The following is a 13,267-nucleotide window of genomic DNA, read 5'->3' as shown; positions in this document are numbered from 1 at the left end:
CAGCCAATCCAACGTCGCCAGCCTGGAACCTCTCCCACTCCCTTTACACACCAGCACAGAGATCAGCACCCTGGGTGCGACAGATAGTGAGTTAGGAGTCTTCATTGGATAAAACGTGTATCACAAGTCAGCAGCAGCTGCCAGTGATGGAAAGGATAGGTGAGGACACAGCTGGCCAGAGGGTGAACCCATGTCCAAGTACTGTTGAAGAGGGCGGAGATGTAAACTTCAGTGCCCCCACCTTTAAGAAAAGGATTTTGGCAATGCACCAGCAAATAGTGGATGCATTGGATATGCTGCCAAGGAGCTGCTAAGTCATGGCTGAGAATATGAAGTAGTCATCCTCCAGCGTGTATGGAGTTCTGGCACAAGGCATGATCTCTCTGCAGTTTATCACGGAATCGGTGGTCTCCTCTGTGGAAGCTGCAGCGGGGATTGCAACTTCAATGGAAAATCAAACTGCGACCATTCAGGCTCTGGCCTCCACCATCTCCTCCAACCTGGGAAGGCTGTCCAGCAGCGTAGGCAGACTGGGGGATCGAATGGAGAACAGGGACTTTGATCAGGTTACAAACTTCCTGCAGTCTGTTCTTATGCAAATCAGCGCAAGAGCAGCCCCATGGGAGTTTAACTCACACAATGAGAGTTGCACATAATGCCCCCACGAGAAAGAACCGTACAGCTGCACCTTTGTCACATGCTCTGTTCAATGCCTGTACAGATGCCACTAACTCAGCTGAGCCAAACTGCCCCAGCATCAGCCAAGATGCATCAGACTGCAGCCGGCGTGTCTCAGGGTCGCACTCCTAGAAGTTGCCCATCACGGGTATCTCCAGTGCACTCATTTAAGCAACAGTAGCCTTCCACCACCCATTCTTAAGCCACAGGACCAGCACCTCATAGCAGCACCAGAGTGGGAAAAGGAAGACTTAGGAAATACACTATTGGGTAACACCTCTGTGACTATATTGTTTCATCATAGTTGAAGCCAGTAAAGATTTGGAATCTTTGGATCGTGTGTGCGTGCGCACACACACAATCGCTCCACACTATCAGAGCCTTAGTTTTCAGGAGGCATGTGTGTGACTGGTGACATTTGGTTTTAATTTCATGAGGAGAATTGAATGAGGGACAGATATCAGAAAGGACTGTTGTTACATAGGATTAACAGCACAGAAACAGGTAATTCAGCCCAACAGGTCTATGCTCCACACGAGCCTCCTCCCACTTTACTTCATCTCAAAAGCTATATACTGTGCATGCTGGAAGTCTGAAACAAAAACAGAAAATGCTGGAAAAGCTCAGCAAGTGAGGTAGCATCTGTGGAGAGAGGTCGAAGACCTTTTGTCAGAATTCTCCAGATGCTGCCTCACTTGCTGAGCTTTTCCAGCATTTTCTGTTTTTATTTTACTTCATCTCACCCTATCAACATATCCTTTTATTCCTTTCTCCCTCATGTACTTAACTAGCTTCCTCTTAAATGCACCTTTGCTATTTACCTCAACCACTCCACATGGTAATGAGTTCCACACGCTTACCACTCTCAAAGTAAAGAAGTTCCTCCTAAATTTGCTATTGCATTTATTTATTGCCCCTAGTTTTGATCTCCACCACAAGTGAAAACTTCTTCTCTACATCTACCCTAGTGAACCCCTTTTTAATTTAAAGTCCTCTATCAGATCACCTCTCATCTCTTTGAGAAAAGTGCCCCAGCTTGTTCAGTCTTACCCTCTCAATTCTGGTATCACCCTTGTAAATCTTTTTTGCACTTTCTCCAGTGCATCTATATTCTTCTTGTAATATAGAGATCAGAACTATGCACAGTACTCTTAAATGTGGTCTAACCAAGGTGGCAGGGTTAGGAAGATAACCACATGAATCGCTGATGTATTAGATTGTCGCTAGCTGTACAAATTGCCAGATGGTGCTACGGAAAGTCATCCCCTTTCTCTTCAGTATTCTCCTCTTCACAGTCATGACCATCTTCCAAGTGCTAATGTCTATACTTGGGTATGCTAAATGACAGCAGTTCCAACTAGGTCTACTTTTTATTATTTTTTCCCTAATCTAGGGAGGATGTAGAACATTTTGAGGGAAGGGAAGGGGAACAGTCAGGAGTTGTGGTCCACACAGGAACCAATGACACAGGAAGGAAAATGGTTGAGTTCCTGCAATCAGTTTCAAGAGCTAGGGAGTAATTCAGTACCATGCGCTAGTGAGTGTAGGAATAAGACAGGTTAATGAGTGGCTGGAGCAATATTGCAGGAGGGGGAGGGCTTCAGTTTCCCAGAGCCATTTGGACCAGGACAGATTTGTTCAGGATGGATGGGATGAACCTCAACAGAGCTGGGACCAATGTCCTCGTGGGGAGGTTTAGTGCTGTGGGAGAGGGTTTAAACCAATTTGGCAGGGGGATGGACACCAGGAGGTAACATTAGGGAAGAGAAACAAGGTGCACAGAGGGCTGGGACGGACAAGTAGTACTAGAGTAATGAAGATTTCAAAAATAGGAGGGATCAGACAGTGGGCAAATCGAGGCAGTCTAAGATGAGTTTAGAGTGCATGTGCGTAAATGCACGTAGCGTGGTAAATAAGGTTGGTGAGCTGCAGACTCAATTCGCCACATGGGACTATGACATAGGGGCAATAACAGACCTGGCTCAGAGAAGGGGAAGATTGGGTACTTAATATTCCTGGCTACAATGTATTCAGGAAAGAAGGGGTGTGGCGGTACTGACCAAAGAAACTGTTACAGCGCTGGAAAGGGATGATGTAGTTTTGGAGTCAAAGACAGAATCTATCTGGTTAGAATTAAGGCACAATAATAGTCCCATGCTATTACGCTACTGGGTGTATACTATAGGCCACCAAATAGTGAGAAGGAGATAGAGGAGAACATTTGCAGGCAAATTACATGAGAGACACAGAACTATAGATTAGTGATAATGAGGGACTTCAATTGTCCCAATATAGACTGGGACAGTAACAGTGTCAAGGGCAAAGAGGGGGGAGGAATTCCTAAAATGTGTTCAAGAGAACTTTCTGAAACAGTGTGTTTCCAGCCTAACCAGGAAGGAAACAGTAATGGATCTAGTTCTGGGGAATGAAGTGGGGCAGTTGCAGCATATTTCAGTGGGGGAGAATTTAGGGAACAGTGATCATATCATTAGGTTTAGAATAGTTATGGAAAAGGACAAGGAACAATCAAACGTAGAAACACTTACCCTAGAAGAGGGCAAATTTCAGTGAGTTAAAAAGGGATCCTGCCCAGGTGGATTGGAATGAAAAATTGGTAGGCGAAACAGCAAATGAACAATGGGGGGCCTTCAAGAGTTGGTTCGGGTACAGTGTAGACAAATTCCTATGAGGGGAAAAGGAAGGGCATCCAAAGCTACAGCTCCCTGGACGACTAAAGATATAGAGATTAAATGAAACAGCAAAAGGAGGCTTATGACAAATGTAAGGTTCATAGAACCAGGCTGAATACAAAAAGTACAGAGGAGATCTAAAAAAGGGACTAAGAGGGGCAAAGAGAGAGTATGAGAATGGATTAGCAGCTAACATAAAAGGGAACCCAGAAGTCTTTTATGAACATACAAATGTTAAAAGGGTAGTCAAAAGATGGGACTGATTAGGGACTAAAAAAATATCTTCTTTGGAGGCAGAGAGTATGCCCAAGGCATGAAATGAATACTTTGCATCTGTCTTCAAGAGAAGAGGATGCTGCCATTGTAGCAGTAAAGGAGGAGGTAGTAGCAACATTGGATATGATAAAAATAAAGATAAAAGATTGGCAGTACTCAGTAGAAAAGTCATCCGGTCCAGATGGGATACACCCTAGGTTACTGAGGGAAGTCAGGATGGAAATTGAGGCGGCTCTGGCCACAATCTTCCACTCCTCCTTGGTGGATGGCGCCAGAGGACTGGAAGATTGCAAATGTTACACCCCTGTTCAAAAAAGGGGAGGGGGAAAGGCAATTACAGACCACTCAGCCTAACGTCGGTGGTGGGGAAACTTTTAGAGACAATAATCTGGGACAAAATAAATTGGCACTTCGAAAGGTATGGGCTAATAAATGAAAATCAGCACGGATTTGTTAAAGGAAAATAGTGTTTGACTAACTTGATTGAGTTCTTTGAAGAAGTAACGGAGAGTGTTGATGAGGGTAGTGCAATTGACGTATATATGGACTTGCAAAAGGCATTTGATAACAAGTCTATTCTGTGGTATTTTAATAAAATTAAACCCCATGGAGTTAAAGGGACAGTGGCAGCGTGGATGCAAAATTGGCTAAAGGACAGAAAGCAGAGTAGTGGTGAACGGTTGTTTTTCAGACTGGAAGGAAGTATACAGTGGTGTTCCCCAGGGGTCAGTATTAGGACCACTGCTCTTTTTGATATATATTAATAACCTGGACTTGGGTATAGAAGGTATAATTTTAAAGTTTGCAGATGACACGAAACTCGGAAATGTAGTAAACAATGTAGTAACAGACTGGTGAAATGAGCAGACCATGGCAAATGAAATTTAACGCAGGGGAATGTGAAGTGATGCATTTCGGTAAGAAGAATGAGGAGACACAATATAAACTATACCTACTATTACTATCATACCGTTATTTTCATTTGTTTTTCTTTATACCAAATATAAAGAACACTTTCAGGATCTATTAGATGTGGTCTAGTCTTATTATTTGTTTTACACAGGGCTGGAGTTTTTGGGACATATTTTATTGTTTTTCTTTTCGCTGTTGATAGGTATCGTGGCAAACAGCAATTAATGTCAGATTCCATTTGATTACCAAAGGATTAGAACTTCAGTGGCATCTGTATTTCATTGTTAGAGGAATAATATACCTTGTACATATTATTGCTTTGTAACCTATACAGAATATACTATTTTCCCATACTATGTTATGAATTAAAACCAAGAAAAGGCTTTCATTCCATTCAAAAACAGGTCCCAGAGGTGAAAGAACAGACAGCAGCTGTACCATTCAATTTGTTGCCATCTAAAATTAATCTATTCTCACTGAACTTAAAAAAACTCACTTTTCTGGAACATAACACTGCCAGTGGTCATCATCCTGAGCTCAAAAGGACAAAAATACTGCTCAAGATTTCTGTCTTGTAGTCCACCTCAAATCACATATCAAATTAGAAATGCTCTCCAACCCCTGAATGAACTAAAAACTGTCATAAATTTCTGACAAAAAGGAGCTGACAGGGATACTTCCAGCCAAGGTGGTAAAATAGTTTTGGGACACAACAGTTCAAAGATCAAAGAAAGACAAAATAGTTTGGTTAAGGCATCATAGCATTGAGTTATGAAAAAAGACTGGAAAAACTTGTGAAAGAAAGCAACAGGTGATCTTACAGAAGTACATAAGGTAGCAAAACGTATAGAAAAGGTACATCAGAACATGACTTCAAAGTATAGCATTAGGGGAAAATTTAAGACTTATGTCAGGAGGTGCATCTTCACACAAAATAAATCAGCACATGGAATGGATTTCCAGTAGGGTATTGGGAGTCAAAAAACACTAGAATCATTTAAGAAACAGTTGCATCCAATTGGCAGGGGGGGGGGGGGAACCATAGCGTCCTTCTGGATGGATGAGTCAAGGCGTTCGTCACAGAGGTCAAAATTGTGATCTAAATGATTCCACCAAAATTGAAAGATAGTACTACAAAGCAGAAGAAACCCTACTTCAGTTGATGCAAACTTTGGTTCCCATTACTTTGCAGTATTTCTTCTCAATGCTGGAAGGGGTTTTAAGACTATATGACAAGGTTGTTAACCATTTTTTCTGCTTCTTCACTTCTGTTATTTTAGAAGACATGAGTTTGAAGTTCATGTTTTACTTATAGGAGCAGGACAAAAATGGAGGTAATTATCCAATGTAACCCCTTTCTCAGTTTCTTTTTCTTAGTGCTTCCAGAACTGATCAAATGCTGAAGGCTCCGTGCTTCTTCGATAACAATGGCCAGTACTGATAGCACCAGAGACAATTCAACTTGAACGTATTCTGCAATGTGGATATATTGCATTGTCATTTCACAATGTATTAAAATGTGAAAAAGGTTGAAATTATTTACTGCAGAGGCACAGTCAATGCCATCCAGTACAAACTTACATTGGAACTGCTCTTGGCAGGTACAAAGACTTATTGCTCTTAATTGATGTCAAAGACTGGAGTTGGAAGGCTTCCTTGATCAAGACACATACCCAATCTCAGGTCACCTTACACTATACCTCATCCACTGACAGTGATGGTTTTTTTACCCTGTTTGACCTCACTCCTGTGACCAATAGGTCTTAATAATTGCTTCCAAGTAACTCCAGCAAAATTTGAGATAAAGCACAAACCCATGTCATGTTTGAAATACAGCTATTCAAGACACTTTGTTTAGCAGTGAAACACCCTCAAACACATAACTAATAAAATCAAATGGATATCAAAAACAAGGGCCCAAAATAAAGAAAAATGTTTACATAAACATCCTGAAAGAGCAACTTTGTTCATCCTTGTTGCTGCAGTATATGACACTGTAATGAAGAATGTGACTTTTGGTGCGCCTAATGGCAAAATGAACGTGACTATTCCAGCACTATTTATTTAATAAGGTTTGTAATCCATATCATTGCTTTTCTCACAAAAAAATGAATCCGTTTCCAGTGGTGCATCTTGGTCACTTGTGAATTTAGAATAACTATTGATGTTCTTTGCGAAAGTGCTTGTGGGGGAAAGAGTGCGCACCTACCAACTCCCATTTTCTTTTGGTTTAAACACGTCATTGCAGTCAAAGGTAGACACTGTTCCTAGCGTTTTAAATGGGTTAGTGATTATTTTGACTAATTTTTGAATTCTAAACCGGATCTCGACGGGCTAGTGACTTTCCAGTCACCTCATTATAAACCATCAGAATAAGACCGCACCGGCCGCAAAGTATCAGCGATACCCTCGTGATGAAGACGGGCTATGCCTCCTTCACTCGACGGCCAAGATAAGGAGACAGCGCGTGGTGAGGGGTCGCTCGAGGCCATGGAACGCTACCATTGCCGGGGTTCTTTTCCAGTTAAACGGTTTTGTGTTCAGTGGGGCAGCGCGCGCCGGCGGGAAACAGGCCGAAAGCCTTCATCCAACTCACTTGAGCTCGAGACGGGGAAAAGGCGAGGGAGGGCGGGCGGGCGGGGCACATGGGGGTTGATCGACAGTTTAACCTCCCTTCTCCTCACATGGTTCCTCAAAGACCAAACTTCCACGCGAGGGAGGTTTCGTGCGGCTGGCGAGCGGGAGAGGTGGGTGTTGGTGTCCGACTAAACTCGACGCCAGCCTCGCCCCATCGGCTCATTTTTCCGCCGTCGCCAGATAACGCAGCAGCGCAATCGCGGGAAAATCCGAAAACCAAATGAAAAGCCGCGGCCCGACCAAACGGGCCTGCCGTTCGGGGAAAAGGGATACAATAACAATGATCGGGATTTGTCCATCCGCAGCTGTGACGTCAAAGATTTTTTGATTAGTTCGAGGCGGAAAAAAATTAAACGAAGTAAACTTTTGGCGTCGTCTCCTCCGCCAGATGCTGGTTCCGGTCCCTCCTCACCTTGTTTATTTTGCGCTCCGGCTCTGAGGAAAACGCCCACCACCTCCGGGTGTTACCCACAACAACAAAAATCCGCCACTGACGTCAACAAACGCTGACCACACGAGACAGAGAAATGTGGAATCTGGCGCTGAGCCCGCTCCCGATTGACAAGCTAATTGACCAATTCCTACTGTGCATTTGTTAGTTTCCAAATGCAGCCAATCAGCGGTGGCGAGATCAAGAAGGAGGCGGACAAAACGAGTGTTAAGCTACGTGTATGGGAAGCGAGGCGAGCAACTGTGGAGAGAGGGAGAAATAAGCTGAAAAAGGAATTACATAGACTTTACAGCACAAAAGAGGCCATTCGCCTCAACTGGTCCATGCTGGTGTTTATGCTTCATACAAGCCTTCTCCCACCTTACTTCATCTCACCCAATCAACATATCCTTCTATTCCTTTCTCACTCATATGCTCATCTAGCTTCCCCTTAACTGTATCTATGCTATTTGCCTCAACCACTCCATATAAGGGTCATAACCTTAAAATTAGAGCTAGCAGTTCAGATGTGATGTCAAAAAGCACTCTTCACAAAAAGGGTAGTGGAAATCTGGAACTCTCCTTAAAAAGCTGTTGTGGCTATGTCAATTGAAAATTTTAAAACTAAGATTGGTGGATTTTTGTTAGGTATTAAGTGTCACAGAACCAAGCGGGTAGATGAAATTAAGATACAATCAGCCATGATCTAACTGAATGGTGGAACAGACTCGAGGGGCGGAATGGCCTACTCCTGTTCCTATGTGGTAGCTAGTTCCACATTCTCTTTAAATAAAGAAGTTTTTCCTGAATAGCCAGTCCATGATGAATTAGCTGACTCATCGAACATAAGAAATAGGAGCAGCAGTAGGCCGTACAGCCCCTCGAGCCTGCTTCGCCATTTAATAAGATCATGGCTGCCCTTCTACCTCAATTCCACTTTCCTGCCCTATGCCCATATCCCTTGATTCCCTTCGTGTCCAAATATCCATTGATCTCAGTCTTGAACATACTCAATGACTGAGCATCCTCAGCCCTCTAGGGTAGAGAATTCCAAAGATTCACAACCCTCTGAGTGAAGAATGTTTTCCTTATCTCGGTCCTAAATGGCTGACCCCTTATCTTGAGACTATGACCTCTAGTTCTCAACTCTCCAGCCAGGGGAAACAGCCTCTCAGCAACTACCCTGTCAAGCCGCCTCTTTACATTTCAATGAGATCACCTCTCATTCTTCTAAATTCCAGGGAATTCTACTTCTATTCTACTCACTCTTTCCTCATAGGACAACCCTCCCATCCCAGGAATTAATCTAGTGAACCTTCGTTGCACCCCCTCTAAGGCAAGTATATCCTTCCTTAGGTAAGGAGCCCAAAACTGTATACAGTACTCCAGGTGTGATCTCACCAGACCCCTATATAATTGAAGCAAGACCTCTTTACTCTTATATACCAACCCCCTTGCAATAAAGGCTAACAGACCATTTGCCTTCCTGTACCTGCATGCTAACTTTCTGTGAGTCATGTACAAGGACACCCAAATCCCTCTGACTACCAACATTTCTTAGTCTCTCACCTTTTAAAAAATATTCTGCTTTTCTATTCTTCCTATCAAAGTGGATAATTTCACATTTCCCCACATTATACTCCACCTGCCACCATCTCGCCCACTCACTTATCCTGTCTATATCCCTTTGCAGCCTCTTCTAAGTCCTCTTCACAGCTTACTGTCCAACCTAGCTTTGTATTGTCAGCAAACTTGGATACATTACACTCAGTCCCCTGATCTAAATCATTGATATATGTTATAAACAGCTGAGGCCAAGCATTGATCCTTGCGCCACCCCACTAGTTACAACCTGCCAACCCGAAAATGACCCAGTTATTCCTACTCTCTGTTTTCTGTCCGTTAACCAATCCTCAATCCACACTAATATATTACCCCCAATCCCATGAGCCCTAATCTTATGAAACATCCTCTTGTGTGGCACAGCTTAACATCGGTCATAGGGAAAATGCTAGAATCTATTATTAAGTAGGTTACAGCAGGGCACTTAGAAAATCTCAATGCAATCAGGCAGAGTCAACACGGCCTTGTGAAAGGGAAATCGTGTTTGACTAATTTATTAGAGTTCTTTGAGGAAGTAACACGCAATGTAGATTAAGGGATCCTGTGGATGTGGTGTACTTGGATTTCCAGAAGGGTTTTGACAAGGTGCCACATCAAAGGCTACTACACAAAATAAGAGCTCATGGTGTAGGGGGTAACATATTAGCATGGATAAAGGATTGATTAGCTAACAAGAAACAGAGAGTAGGCATAAATGGGTCATTTTCAGGTTGGCAAGATCTAATGAGTGGAGTGCCACAGGGATCAGTGCTGTGGCCTCAACTATTTACAATCTATATCAATGATTTGTATGAAGGGACTGAATGTATGGTTGCTAAATTTGCAGATGACACAAAGGTAGGTAGGAAAGTAAGTTGTGAAGAGGACATAAAGGAGTCTGCAAAGGGATATAGATAGATTAAGTGAGTGGACAAAAATTTGGCAGATGGAGTATAATGTGGGAAAATGTGAACTTGTCCACTTTGGCAGGAGGAATAGAAAAGCAGTATATTATTTAAATGGAGAGAGATTACAGAACTCTGAGGTACAGAGGGATCTGGGTGTCCTAGTACATTAATCACAAAAAGTTAGTATGCAGGTACAACAAGTGATTAGGAAGGCAAATGGAATGTTGTCATTTATTGCTAGGGGACTGGAATATAAAAGTAGAGATGTTTTGCCACGGTTGTACAGGGCATTGGTGAGACAGGGCATGTGTGCAGTTTCGGTCTCCTTATTTAAGAGAGGACATAATTGCTTTGGAGGTGTTTCAGAGAAGGTTCACTTGACTGATTCCTGGGATGAGGGGGTTATCTTATGAGGAAAGGTTGGACAAATTGGGCTTGTATACACTGGAGTTTAGAAGAATGAGAGGTGATCTTATTGAAACATATAAGATCCTGAGGGGACTAGAAGGGGTATATGCTGAGAGGCTGTTTCCCCTAGTACTAGGGGCCACAGTTTAAAAATAAGGGGTCTCCCATTTAAGACGGAGATGAGGAGAATTTTTTTCTCTCAGAGGGTCATGAGTCTTTGGAACTCCCTTCTCCAGAGAGCGGTGGAGGCAGGGTCATTGAATATTTTTAAGGCTGAGTTGGATAGATTCCTGATTAACAAGGGAGTCAAAGGTTATCGTAGGTAGACGGGAAAGTAGGGTTGAGGTCACAATCAGATCAGCCATGATCTTATCAAATGGCAGAGCAGGCTTGAGGGCTCAAGTAGCCTAGGCCTGCTTTTAATTCGTATGTTTGTACGTATTTTCGTATCTTATTGAATGCCTTTTGAAAATCTAAATATACTACATCCACTGGCTCCCCCTTATCTACCCTGCTAGATACACCCTCAAAAAATCTAATAGATTGGTCAAACATGATTTCCCTTTCATAAAATCGTGTTGACTCTGCCTAATCAAATTATGATTTTCTCGGTCCCCTGTTACTATGCCCTTAATGATATATTCTAGCATTTTCGCCACTATGTCAGGCTCACTGGTCTATAGTTCCCTGTTTTCTCTCTCCCTCCTTTCTGGAATAGTGGGCAACGTTCTAGAACCTAGGGAATTCTGGAAGATCAAAACCAATACATCCACTATCTCTGCAACCACTTTTAAAACTATCAGGCCCCATTAATTTCTCCAGTACTTTTTCTTTACTAATCATAATTGCTTTAAGTTCCTAGAAAACAGGGAACTGTAGGAACGAAATAGTGAAGGTCATACAATTGGCTTCAGCACCCTACATTAGGGTGCAAAAAAGAAATTGTGAAAGATCCATGACCCCTACTACAAAGTGCGGACATTGGACGAAAATATGAACAGGCTCTACTTTAATTTGTTTTTGCAGTGTCCGTAAATTGCTATAAAGGAAGAGATGTGAGCCTCCAATCCATTTGGCAATTCGTCAAACTCTCATCGTAACTCTAGCAGGAGTTCAGCGGAATAGCGAGTTCCGACTTTACACAAGTTTCCAATGGCCTTATATGGGAATAAAGCCGAAGGCGTTCACTTTCTATGGTGGGGGTTCCTGTTTCCTTGGCCCTAATGGAACGTGGCGTATGTTTAGAGGCCATGATGTGGAGATGCCGGTGATGGACTGGGGTGGACAAATGTAAGGAGACGCACAACACCCGGTTATTTGAAATCACAAGCTTTCGGAGCTTTGACTTCACCTGACGAAGGAGCAAAGCTCCGAAAGCTTGTGATTTCAAATAAAGCTGTTGGACTATAACCGGGTGTTGTGCGTCTCCTTACATGTTTAGAGGTTGGTACACTGAGTGAAATCAGGAACACCAGCCTCCAGAAGGCGCAAGTGTACCTCAGTGGGAACGGTGGTCTAGGCCAGGGAAGCAACCTCGGCTCCCAAAGAAAACAATTACTTTTAAATGTTGGGTCTTATAAGCAAAGTGTATTAACACAAGCTTAGTTAGAAAAAAATGTTGAAAGGTGGTTAACATGTTAATGAAAGTTGTTTTCCTCAAAGACTGTAAATAATAAGCAATTCGTTTGCCCGTTTTGGCAATCAATAAACAATTCAGAACCATTGTGTTAGGACGTCTCTGATCCTTTTAGCTGTGATCGAAGAGTGATTTAAAAAAACAGAGACAAAGACACAGGCAGACAGTCAGGTCCAGCAAAGTCTGCCAGGCCAAGCAAAGGTTGCAAGGTTAGAATGCAAGAGATAAGAGTCCATTTGTTTCAGTCAAGGAAAACAATCGATGTGGGGAAGCGTGGTGTATTCATTATTTTATATTGTTACACGAAGAAAAATTCAACTGATGCAACTAAATGAGTCTGATTATAACTGTTACTCTGTACGTTCACTCGGTGTGAAATAAAGCAGCTTGGTGATTTCTATCTGGCCTTGTCTTACCAGATGTTTTCTCGGTCCATCTTTGAAAAGATTGGAAACGCACGTAAAAAAGTCACGAATATCCAATTCAGGTTGCAGGGGATATTTTTGTTACACTGCTGGGTTACAATATTATATAGTCTGATATTGGGCAATGCAGACCGCTTACTGGAGTAAGTAGCACCATAATACCCAAGAGGACATCGAAGGTAAGATCCTAAATGTGTAACAGGTGCATACATCATTTCTCTGGCAGGGGGAGCCAGGTCAATTTGCACCTGTAGTGGAATGGGCTCTCATCAGCCCCATACTAATGAGGTGCCCTCTCACTAAATCCACATTCTCCAGCAGGTGCAATCCCAGCGCAACTGCCGGGAACGTGGCCTGGGTAAACTCAGGGTTTATTAATTTTTATTTATATTCATATTTATTCAAGATTATTGTTGCTGTGATTGTGTGTTAACTTCGGTGCCATTAAATGCTTGAGTTATTAAATTAGGCTACTGTGTCATGTTGTAGCTAAAATCCTTCAAGATATGCTTTCATCTTCAATTATCTATGCCGGAAATTTCGATGGAGGCTCTCCGAACTTTTGCCATTTATGCTGTTTCTACGAGGTTTCTGCCAATCTTCTGTTGAAGTTACGGCGAGAGGTTGGGGAATCCTCACAGAAATTCTAACCCAGTTTTTACGTT

The 13,267-nt window shown here is 42.7% G+C and overlaps 1 protein-coding gene across 1 annotated transcript in view; it reads right to left on the bottom strand.

Annotated features, from left to right (window-relative positions):
* Positions 1-7,744, bottom strand: part of rbm46 (RNA binding motif protein 46) — a 50,603-nt gene extending 42,859 nt beyond the window's left edge. The window contains exon 1 of the mRNA XM_067970158.1: positions 7,606-7,744. The gene's annotated coding sequence lies outside the window, so the exon portion shown is untranslated. The remainder of the gene's footprint in view (positions 1-7,605) is intronic.
* Between the last annotated feature and the right edge of the window lie 5,523 nt (positions 7,745-13,267).

Source organism: Heptranchias perlo, chromosome 1 (assembly GCF_035084215.1).
Source record: "Heptranchias perlo isolate sHepPer1 chromosome 1, sHepPer1.hap1, whole genome shotgun sequence".
Classification (NCBI taxonomy): Eukaryota; Metazoa; Chordata; class Chondrichthyes; order Hexanchiformes; family Hexanchidae; genus Heptranchias; species Heptranchias perlo.
This window is presented reverse-complemented; position numbering and strand designations above follow the sequence as displayed.